Raw genomic sequence first — 12486 nt, 5'->3', positions numbered from 1 at the left:
CACACATACCGCTTAGAATTAAGGCCAAAAAGTTCTATCTCGGTCACATCAGACCAGAGAATCTTATTTCGCTGTTTTTTAGCAAACTCCATGCGGGCTTTCATGTGTCTTGCAATGAGGAGAGGCTTCCGTCGGGCCACTCTGCCATAAAGCCCAGACTGGTGGAGGGCTGCAGTGATGGTTGACTTTCTACAACTTTCTCCCATCTCCGGACTGCATCTCTGGAGCTCAGTCACAGTGATCTTTGGGTTCTTCTTTACCTCTCTCACCAAGGCTTTTCTCCCCAGATCACTCAGTTTGGCCGGATGGCCAGCTCTAGGAAGGGTTCTGGTCGTCCCAAACGTATATAGTGTGTGTGTGGCTTTCCTAATCAAGTCCAATCAGTATAATCAAACACAGCTGGACTCAAATGAAGGTGTAGAACCATCTCAAGGATGATCAGAAGAAATGGACAGCACCTGAGTGTCACAGCAAAGGGTCTGAATACTTAGGACCATGTGATATTTCAGTTTTTCTTTTTTAATAAATCTGCAAAAAAAACAATTCTGTGTTTTTCTGTCACTATGGGGTGCTGTGTGTACATTAATGAGGAAAAAAATGAACTTAAATGATTTTAGCAAATGGCTGCAATATAACAAAGAGGGAAAAATTGAAGGGGGTCTGAATACTTTCCATACCCACTGTATGTGTAATGGGGCTGCTTCAGAATGAGGGAAAGCAGGATCCAGGTGCAGTCACCAACATTTATTCAAACAAACATAATAAACATAAATCCAGGCATGGTAAAGTCAAACATTGTCAAGAAAATGGGCAAGAAAAGGCAAGAAAACCGAAATGACAACAGGCACACAATATATCCATGTAGGACAACACCAAAACAAGAGAAACACATTAGGTGTAAATACACAAGATAAAGAAGAGTTTACAAGGACAGCTAATGAAAAACCATGGCAACGAATACGGGTAACTATGGCAACAAATAAAAGAGCAGTGGAACCAAAGGCAAACAGGAAGTGAAAACACAGAACAATAGGGAGAATATACACTTTGAAATAAATGTCAAGTCAATTCAAGTCACCTTTATTTATATAGTGCTTTTAACAATACAGATTGTGTCAAAGCAACTGTACAGCATTAATTAAGAAAATAGTGTGTCTATAATGCAAGAATGCAGTGGACGTGGAGGACTATAATGTAACAAGGGCTCATTCAAATACTGAGGTGCTAAACCATTCAGGGCTTTATAAGTAATAAGCAAGATTTTAAAATCTATACAATGTTTAATAGGTAGCCAGAGCATTGTTGACAGAACCGGGCTAATATGGTCATACTTCCTGGTTCTAGTAAGAACTCTAGCTGCTGCATTTTGGACCAGCTGGAGTTTGTTTATTAAGCATGCAGAACAACCACCCAAAAAAACCATTACAATAATCTAACTTTGAGGTTATAAATGCATGGATTAACATTTCTACATTTGGCATTGAGAGCATATGTGGCGTGAGGGTCGGTGGAGACTGAAAATGTTACGTCACGGGGGAGTGACTTACAATGATAAATATAACCAGACTACGCCACGATGGGAATTTCACCCAAAGATTTTAATCAACCCACCTTTTAAAAGGGCAAACACAGGTTCGTATCACCAATTATATACGAGTCAGAGACAGAGGTAACCATATAAAAATAATCTTTTTATTGACAGTTAAAACCACTTTAAAATAGGCAATGGAACATTTGGTTATTCAGCCCAATGGGCCACCAAGAGAAATTTTAATACAATGCCAAAAGGCAAAGGGGCTGGAGCTTACCACAGGACAGCGACTGACCAGACCACACCACCTATAAGTGAATCACGGTGTGCACACACACACACACACTTGGAGACACACCACAACACACTGTGAGAAATCACTGCACACTGTGACAGAGGTGCCACCACCTAAAATAAGCTGGTCCTCTGCCCTGGTGCCCAGACCCTGCCAAGACAAAAATATTATATATACACTTTTGCAAATATAAAATCTACAGTCGCCTCGCGGGGAGGTCACAGTAACAATATAAATGAATACAATATATAAACAAATACAAAAGAAAATCAAAATTTAACAGATATCTAAATATATGGAATAAACACAGCTGCTGGAGAAGAGCATATGGCCAGAAAATAAATCACAAAATAATCAAAAAGAAACAAAACAACAACAAAAACCTACCACAAAAATAAACAAATAGATGGAAACAGACAAATTCAACAAAAATATAAGAATATGAAGACAGAAAGGAAGTCACGCAATTAGGACTTTGCTGTAAAACAATTCAAATATCAAAAAGAATAGCAGAGAATGCAACTAAGGCAGGTAGACAAAAATCAATGAAAAACCACCAAAAGCAACAATATTGAAAAAACAAGAAAGAGAAAAAAAGAATATTTGAAAACAAGAAAATAATATTAGAAACCCAAAGTATTATTTGGGAACAAAAAGAAAATAATAAAAAAATAGTTTCTGGAAACAGGACAGCAACAAGCAGCTGTAAAAAGGACACGAGTGCCTCAAATGAAAAGCAGCTACTGGCTTCCCCAAACCTATACACAAAACGAGACTCTGTTAGATTGGTTCTCTCCCATCCCAATATAAAAAAAATACCTTACCAATCGTCAAGGAGATTTGAATAACACACACGACAGGACTCTTACAGCCAAGGCCAGGGTAGGAATTAACAAAATCACAGCGACTGCATTGGGTCTCACAGCTGAGAAAGGGAGCAAGTTATCGTTCTTAACTTTTCAGTTGCTATAAAATGTGGGTCATGAATAGATACACAAAGCATTCACCCTACCGTCATTAAAGTCTACGCACGGCTTGTTTACATAGCCGCACGGCAGCAATCACTGAATCGAAACAGACGTTCCAAACTAATTACAACCTTGATGTTTGCTAGCGCCAAGGAGGGACGGAAGTGCGGAAGTGACGGAAACGCGTTACCGACGCAACAATTCAACAGGTGACGTACCCCAGGTAGCACATAATTTACCTTTTTATAGCCTGTGAGCGCCCTCAATTGGCTAATCACGGCAGGTGACGTAACAACTGCCACACATAGGTCATAATTTAGATATATTTTTGAGGTGGAAAAATGCAGTTTTACAAATGCTAGAAACTTGGCTTTTTTAAGGAAAGATTGCTATCAAATAGCACACCTAGTTTCCTAACTGATGACGAATAATTGACAGAGCAGCCATCAAGTATTAGACAGTGTTCTAGGTTATTACATGCAGAGTTTTTAGGTCCTATAATTAACACCTGAATTTAGCAGTAAGAAATTACTCGTCATCCAGTTTTCTATATCGACTATGCATTCCACTAGTTTTTCAAATTAGTATGTTTCGCCGGGCCGCAAAGAAATATAGAGCTGAGTATAATCAGCATAACATAACATAAGCTAACACCATGTTTCCTGATGATATCTCCCAAGGGTAACATGTAAAGCATGAAGATTAATGGCCCTAGTACTGAGCCTTGGGGTACTCCATACTGCACTTGTAATCGATATGATACCTCTTCATTCACTGCTACAAACTGATGGCTGTCATATAAGTATGATTTGAACCATGCTAATGCACTTCCATTAATGCCAACAAAGTTTTCTAGTCCATTCAAAAGAATGTTGTGGTCAGTCGTGTCAAACGCAGCGCTAAGATCCAGTAGCACTGATAGAGAGATACAACCACGATCAGATGATAAGAGCAGGTCATTTGTAACTCTAATTAGAGCAGTCTCAGTACTATGATACGGTCTAAATCCTGACTGGAAATCCTCACAGATATTATTTTTTTCTGAGAAGGTATATAATTGTGAGGATACTACCTTTCTAGTATCTTGGACAGGAAAGGGAGATTCGAGATCAGTCTGTAATTAACTAGTTCTCTGTGGTCAGGCTGTGGTTTTCTGATGAGAGGTTTAATAACAGCCAGCTTGAAGGTTTTGGGGACATATCCTAATGACAATGATGAATTAATAATAGTCAGAAGAGGATCTATGACTTCTGGAAGCACCTCTTTTAAGAGCTTAGATGGAATAGGGTCTAATATGCATGTTGTTGGTTTAGATGATTTAACAAGTTTATACAATTCTTCCTCTCCTATAGTACAGAATGAGTGGAACTGTTCCTCAGGGTATCTGATGCAATACTGTAGCTGATGGCTGCATGGTTACAATTTTATCTCTAATAGTATCGATCTTGGAAGTAAAGTAGTTCATAAAGTCATTACTGCTGTGCTGTTGGGGAAAGTCAACACCTGTTGATGCTTTATTTTTCATTAATTTAGTCACTGTATTGAATACATACCTGGGGTTATGTTTGTTTTCTTCTAAAAGAGACAAAAAGTAATCAGATCTAGCAGTTTTTAATGCTTTTCTGTAGGATAGGTTACTTTCCCGCCAAGCAATACAAAATACCTCTAGTTTTGTTTTCCTCCAGTTAAGATCCATTTTCCAAGCTGCTCTCTTTAGAGTGTGCTCATTATACCACGGTGTCAGACTGTTTTCCTTAATCTTCCTTAAGCGTAAAGGAGCAACTGTATCTAAAATGCTAGAAAAGAGAGAGTCCATAGTTTCTGTTACATCATCTAGTTGTTCTGAGGTTTTGGATATGCTAAGGAATTGGGATAAATCAGGAAGATTACTTACAAAGCAGTCTTTTGTGGTATAAGTGATGGTTCTACCATACATGTAAGAAGGAGTAGAATTTACAGTTTTAGCTATATGAAGTTTGCACAAGACTAAATAATGATCTGAGATATCATCGCTTGGCTGCATAATTTCAACACCATCAACATCAATTCCATGTGACAGTATTAAATCTAGAGTATTATTTCGACAATGAGTAGGTCCTGAGAAGTTGTCTAACCCAACAGAGTTCAGAAAGTCTATGAATGCTGTACTTTATCTGCAGCCAGCCCTAACTCGGATATAAATTCAGCACATTTTTTATAACGTCTGTATTGTGCCCTGGTTGCCTGTATACAGTAGCCAGTACAGCCATCACAGGGGATTTATCATTAACATGTGTTTCTCTGGATGATGTTATATGAAGCATCATTACTTCAAACGAATTATACTTGTAGCCTGCCCTCTGAGAAATACTGAAAACATTGTTATAAACTGAAGCAACATCTCCCGCTTTACCTTTTGGACATGGCTCATGTTAATAACAGTAATCTTGGGGGGTAGACTTATTAAAATAATGTAATCATCAGGTTTAGCCAGGTTTCTGTCAAACAGAGCACATCTAGGTTATGATTAGTGATCATATCATTTACAAAAAGTACTTTCATAGAAAGGGACCTGATATTCAATAAGCCAAGATTTATCATTTGTTTATCCGTATTACATCTGTTTTTTTTTTGTTGAACATCAATTAAATTGTTACTCTTAAATTGGTTTGGACGCTTTTTGTATTTTCCTGTTCAGGGAACAGACGCAGTCTCTATAGTGTGATATCTAGGTGAAAGAGTCTCTATGTGCTGAGAATTAACTGATTTCTGTGACGTGAGGTGGCTAGCAGGCGGTCGGTTTAGCCAGTCTTGTCTGCTTTCTGACCTGGGCCCCAGTTAGTCAAGTACAACCTCTAAGACTATGTGCCATATTTCTAGACAGAAGAGAGACACCACCCCAAGAGGGATGAAGACCATCTCTGTTCAGCAGGTTAGGTCTGCCCCAAAAACTTGTCCAATTGTCTATGAAACCTATGTTATTTTGCGGGCACCACTTAGACATCCAGCCATTGAATGATGACAGTCTGCTATGTATCTCATCACCACAGTAAGTAATGATGGGATTTATGGCTCTTTGAGGGGATCCGGATCTTCACGATCCGTTCCTTTCAAAGAGCCGTTCAAAAGAATGGCTCTTTTAGCTCTTTTTAAATATTTAGTCAGTTTTAAGAAGCCAGCTTGGGGGCATCTCAGTTTATCCTGGAAATAATCACTGGGAGGAGTGATGAGGTGAGATTTGTAGTCAAATTAATTAAAACTCAGATATCACACACCAATATCTGAGTTTGAATTATTCTGAAATATTGATTATTACCTCATTTGTCATGTGTGGACTATATTCCATAGGGTTGCACAAATCCCTCTGCTTAGACAGTGACATCACTATTTTGGATTTACCTTTAGTACAAAGTGTGTGTCTGTGTGTGTGCGTGTGTGTGTGTAAAGCTATGTTGACTTATGTTATTCATACAATACCTACTCACAAATTAACATCAAAAACAAAGCCGGCTGCAATGAATTTCTGTGCAAAACAGCTTTTACTACAAACACTTCCACACAAGAACATTGTTATCACACAAGAACATTTTGTTAGAAAACAAAAAATATTTAAAGTAGATAAAATTAGAATAAATAAAATGGAAATGTCTACATACTACATACTATTACTACTGTAAACTTTCGCAAATAGGACTTTGCGTGCACAACTAATAACTAATATCATCACGCTATAAAGGGTTGGCCTGCGCTGGGTGCGCCCCTCCCCCATAACTGTTCTGTCTCGCAGAGGAGCTCATTTGTGTGCATCTGTGTGAAACACTCATAGGAAAAAAGAACGACAGAAAGAACGGCTCCCCTCCAGCCGCGACTTGGCTCCCATCGTTCATGTTTATGAGCCGTTCAAAAGAATCGGTTCGTTCGCGAACGTCACAACTCTAACAGTAAGCAGGGAGGGGACCAGAGCATATTACAGTGTCTGACATCGTACTTGCAAGTTCACACACCTCTTTAAAGTTATTTTCTAGTGATCTCGAAGTCGAACATGATTAGTGCCGACATGAATAACAATCTTACTGTATTTACGTTTAGCATTAGCCAGCACTTTTTAATTTGCCAAGATGTCAGATGCTCTGGCTCCAGGTAAACATTGGACTATGGTGGCTGGTTTCTCTATTTTCATGTACCGTACAATAGAATCGCCAATAACTAGAGCACTTTGATCAGGTTTCTCAGTGGGTGAGTTACTGTGTGGGGAGAACCTGTTTAATGTTTTGATCGGAATGGAAGAGCGGTGTTTTGACCCATGACTATGCCGCCTCACAGTCACCAAGTGGCCCTGCTGCAGAGGCACTGTAACCGGAACCGGACAATGTACAGGACTCCCTGTGCTTGTCGCATCCAAAGCCGTATCTACAGCCCTCTCATTCTTACTTTCCTCAATTAAAGTTCGGATGTATGTTTCTAATTCTGAAATCTTCTCTGTCAGCCTAACTATTTTCCTGCATTTATCACATGTGAATCCCTCGTCGTCGCCGACAGAGAGAGATAAACTATACATGTGGCAAGCAGTGCAAACAACAATAACAGGAGAAGAAGCCATTACTCACCATGATTTATGAGTGATTCTTACTTACCACAGTTGTTTGATGAACTTGTTGAAAAACGGAGTGAGAGAGAGAAGAAACAGAGCGAGAGAGAGAAAAAAGAAAAGAAAAAGAAAACAGCAATAGGCACGAATGGAAATGCTAATTACAAGCTGACCGGCTAATGAATGCTATTGCGCTGCATGCACGGTGCACTCGCGGTTTTAGAATAAAAGCAAACGATCAAATTAACCAGATTAGGTTGATAGATAATATCAGAAATATGCTGGGATTAAGTTATATTTTATCATTTTAAACAACAAAGAGTGATAGTAAGATAGAGATTCTACAGAAAAGCGAAGCTACACGGAGCTACAATCACAAACCAGCAGCACGGCAGACAGGAAGCAGGAATAACACTGTCCAACAGCGATGAAATGTCCATACACAAGACAGGATTTATAAAGTTGGATTTATCCAGCTTCATATATAGAGATAATACAGTTTACATTTTGCAATGATATAAACAATCACAGAGCCAAGATTTGTTATATAATACAGTATATATTGCTTCACACAGGTTTACAGTATGTATGTGGGTAAAGCAGGATGTACTATATTACATCCAACATTAAATATATCGCTGACTGATAATATAGTTTCCCTTCCGAAGGAACTTGAACTGTGTCCTCTAGCAGTCACTATGGGGAATGTCTTTAGCATGACCATTGTCTGAAGCAAATATCTAAACACAACAATAACATTGGCGGGCGACAGCTTATGCTGTCACTACCGCAGTATAAAAGGGTGCCAAGAGAACACATCATCTTCTTCTTCGTCTTTACTGCCGTTTGTTTATGTTGGCAGCTAAGCACGACTAGGAGCGCATGCTCTCTTGTTAGAGGTATTGCTCTGATACCCGTGGTTTCCAGAAGTGGGTAGTAATGAGTTACATTTACTTTGTTACATTTACTTGAGTAAATTTTTGGGGTAACTAATACTTTTGGAGTATATTTAAAGATGGCTACTTTTACTCTTACTTAAGTAAATTTTGGGGGAAAATCTGTACTTTGTTACTTCGTTACTGTGGGCAACTCTCCTCTCATTACTTTAGTAATAAAAGTTATAAATGCTTCAGTTTATTCCAAACGCGCCATCTACTTATCTCTGGGCAATGAGCGATGCCCATTCGCGAAGGATTCATTCTTTTGAGTCAATTCTGTTCAAAGGCTTGATCAAACCAGTTGGCAAACCAGTGATTTGGTTCGTGAATCAGTTTGAATGATTTGTTCAGTTCCCTGCCGTGCGCGCTGAGTCGTCTGAAGCGGTTCACTCAGAGTTGTAACAGAAAGTTTAAGAACATCAAGAGCATTAAGAGACCTTAATCAAGACCACTATGACATGTAAGAAACCGTAATCAAGACCACTATGACATTAGTTTGATTAGTTTAACTTATAACAGAGGGGAGCCAAGTTGAATGCAGCTTCCAAAAGACAAAAAATAGCCAATGAATATTTTCTATATTTGATACAATCACACCGGCATGAGAACGTTCAGCGAGTCATATCATCAGCTGCTAAATTCAAATCTGCGTTCACTGGCTGGTGCAGCAACAAACGCGTTTTTACAGCACTGCGCATTATAACCAATCACACAAGATTCTATTGAGCTTATGAATGCAATGGCCAATCAAAGGTGTTCCGATGAGTAATTTCTAAAATGCTGGTGCTTCCTTCACTCACTCGCTCGCTGACTGAATACCTCTTTCTGGCGAATTATCTCGTCAGAAACAACAAAGTGCAGATGTTTGTACGAATCTGTAAATAAGATATTGATTTCACAGTGTTAACAGTTTCAGTGATTTTAATGGGAGTTTTTGAGAATGATTGAAGTCTAGACTGTCAGTGAAAATGTTCTTTGATAATGTAAATGTTCTTTTCTCTCTTGATGTACAATGAAAGATTAGTAACCTAACCTACAACATTTTTATATCACATTAACTTTCAATGTTAACTTTCAATGTTAAAACATGACACCCATATCTGTTACTTAAGTAAACAGACAGGTTTTTATGCATAGTTAATAGATTACATTATTAGGTTACTTTGACCATCGCATTTTATCTAACATAATCTATGAAGTTGAGAATCGAGATATTTCATAATATAATTAATGCGTCTGGGAATGTTTCTTATAAAAATTTAATTACAAAAAAAAAAGCCTAATAATAATTTGCCAATATGCTGTTGTGGCTGCTGTGTGTCACATGACCAGTTTTCAGAGTCATGATCCTTCAAAGAATTATTCTAATTGTCGTTGTCATCAGGGGCTGGCGGTTTTAAAAAATTTTTAAAAGGAACACTAACAGTAAACCTTACCGGCCGGAGAGAGATTCAGACGAACCGCGGACAAGTGTTACAGGTTTGTGAATCCGCTGTTGTAACACTTGAGTTACATTACTGTATTGCTGGAAATGGGAAAAAAATCTCCCCGGAGGAGTATGCCCCTGGACCCCCCTAGTTTTGGGCTAAGCCCCGAATGTTTACATCGTCTGACTCCGCCCCTGCTTGAGAGACTATCAGGCCACAGGTACAATAGACATGCCCTCACATGCTCAAGACTTTCAGAGCGAGAGCCAAGCTTAAGGCAGCTTCCAAAGGCTAGCTAACCAGCTACATAAGGTACTTGTTTTTTACATGTATAATAAATGTAATTGTTGTGTTGTGCTGATTATACTGTTCAATGTACACAGCTAGAAAATGCACAAATCGATTGAATATTCGCCCAAAGACCTCTGAAGTGACAGGCGGCCACGAGGTAGCTAATTTTATTTTACACTTGTGTGTTAGCAAGCCAAAATGGAGTGTCTAATTGCACTGTTTACTCTGTCCTGTAGTTTTCACGGTGTTTCCTGCTGATTAAGAAGTTCATTATAATCAAAGGTTTACACAAAACAATAGTAATCTTAATGCAATATTTAAGGCACATATGCACTAATCTACATACCACTGCATATTTAAACAAATGCGCCCGTACTTGTAAAAGACTGTGCTCTATGGAAGTAAGAGTGGTTTAAGCCAAGTTAAACTTAGCTCAAGTTATTTCACAGCACATTTGCTTAAAAGTTCTTGATATCTACTGCACTTTATGGTTATCTTTTGTTTTCATTACTGAAGTTTTTGTGCATTTTGTTTGAAGTTAAAACTATTGAAAGTTCATTCAAGCTATAAGTTAACAAAGCCTGCTGATTAAGAAGTTCATTATAATCAAAGGTTTACACAAAACAATAGTAATCTTAATGCAATATTTAAGGCACATATGCACTAATCTACATACCACTGCATATTTAAACTTACATTGAGTTAAAACAATAACATCTGACTAGACATACAAAATGAGTGATGAACCCAATGAAAAGAACTGCTCTGAACCAACTACTCAACCTGAAGCAAAGACTCGCAAGACCGAAAGAACAAGAACATTAACCGAAAAGGGAAAAGAGCTTCAAGAAGACAAGCTCAAAGCTCTCAAGGGCAGATACAAGGTTGTTTATGAAAAATGGAGATATGAAGCAAGATTAAATAAAGTAATATTGACTGATACAGCCACTGAGAGTGAGTTAACCGAGTTGATAGATAATGTGAATATCGCTTGCCGGAATGTACAAGCCATATACAATGAGATCTGTCAGATACAAGCTCCCGATCCAGATATGAGATGCAAAGTAGATGCATGTACGTCCCTTTCAGATTTCATTGTTAAAAGGGCTGAAAAATGGCTAGAGGGACATGCTGAAGAAGACAAAGAGCCATGGCCAGATGTTGGATCATGCTTGGAGTCAGAAGGATCCAAATCAAAGTCAAAGTCACAAGGGTCAAATTGTAACTCAGTTCTCTCAAGTGCACAGTCAGTTAAAAGAGTGGAAGCAGCAGCCGACGCAGCGGCATCTCAAGAAATATTGGCTGTTATGGAGGAACAAGAGAGACAAGCAAGTGCACTACAAAAATTTTAAGTTGAAACCAAACAATGTGATTTTGAAAATTTGATAAGACAGCAAGCAATGGAATAGCAGAGCAGGAAACTTGAACGTTTGGAAGAAATCAAAAGGTTGAACACTGCCAAGGCCAGAGTAAAAATCTACAATGAGGCTAAAAACAACTATGAGAGCCGCAGCTTGACATGCAGCAATAAGCTGGTGAGTGAATGTCATGCAGTTCCTATCACACCACTCACACTCTTCCAAGCTCCAAATGCCACAAGTTCTGCATTTACCCCACTCACTAATACAGCAATCACAAGTCAAGCTCTCCAAGCCTCAAGTCCACCATTCATTCGTCAAGCAACACCAGTCCCAACAGCTGTCACACAACTTCAGCATATTGGCAGAAGCTATAAGTGCTAATCGTACAAAGGAAAACCACGGACGAGACTAATACACATAGAAAGACTTATTCACAAGATTGTGACTTTAATTGAGACTGATAAAAATCATACACATAGTTAAGACTCAAACACTTCTTAGAAAATCACATTGAAATGGATCTAATGTACTTGGGTACAACATGTATGCAGACTGTACAATGATGATACCTTTTAGGCAAAGACACATACTACTGAAGAATAAAACATCATCAGCATGCGCTAGTGGTAAACAAATAGAGGATGACCAATCACAGTTTGGCAGTTGTACTTTTTCATATGTGCTGAAAAAAGAGGAAACTGTGAAAGAGGAAGGGAAAACAGTTTGAGATAAGCAGCTTTAAAGAGGTCATATGATGCTGCTAAAAAGAGCATTATTTGGTGTAATGAAATGTGTTTATGCCGTTTAAGGTTAAAAAAACACATTTTCCACATGCTGTACATTATTGTTTCTCCTCTATGCCCCGCCTTCTGAAACGTGTCAATTTTTACAAGGCTCATCGCTCTGAAAAGTGAGGTGTGCTCTGATTGGCCAGCTATCCAGCGCATTGTGATTGGCCGAATGCCTCAAGCGTGTGACGGAAATGTTACGCCTCTTAACATATTGTGATGCCCTGTCCAGCCAGAGCGACGAGACATAAACATAAAACCCATTATAAACGTGATATAAACATGATTTCTAGTCGTGTCTTCTTTTGGAAGGCCAAACA

The 12486-nt window shown here is 38.6% G+C and overlaps 1 long non-coding RNA gene across 1 annotated transcript; it reads right to left on the bottom strand.

Annotated features, from left to right (window-relative positions):
- Positions 1-2533: 2533 nt before the first annotated feature.
- LOC122138812 lies at positions 2534-3055 on the bottom strand. Its single transcript, XR_006155809.1, has 3 exons — positions 2839-3055; positions 2651-2751; positions 2534-2584 (listed from the first exon to the last, which is right to left on the bottom strand). It is a non-coding gene; the product is annotated as an uncharacterized LOC122138812 (long non-coding RNA).
- Between the last annotated feature and the right edge of the window lie 9431 nt (positions 3056-12486).

Source organism: Cyprinus carpio, chromosome B11, assembly GCF_018340385.1.
Source record: "Cyprinus carpio isolate SPL01 chromosome B11, ASM1834038v1, whole genome shotgun sequence".
Taxonomy (NCBI): Eukaryota; Metazoa; Chordata; class Actinopteri; order Cypriniformes; family Cyprinidae; genus Cyprinus; species Cyprinus carpio.
This window is presented reverse-complemented; position numbering and strand designations above follow the sequence as displayed.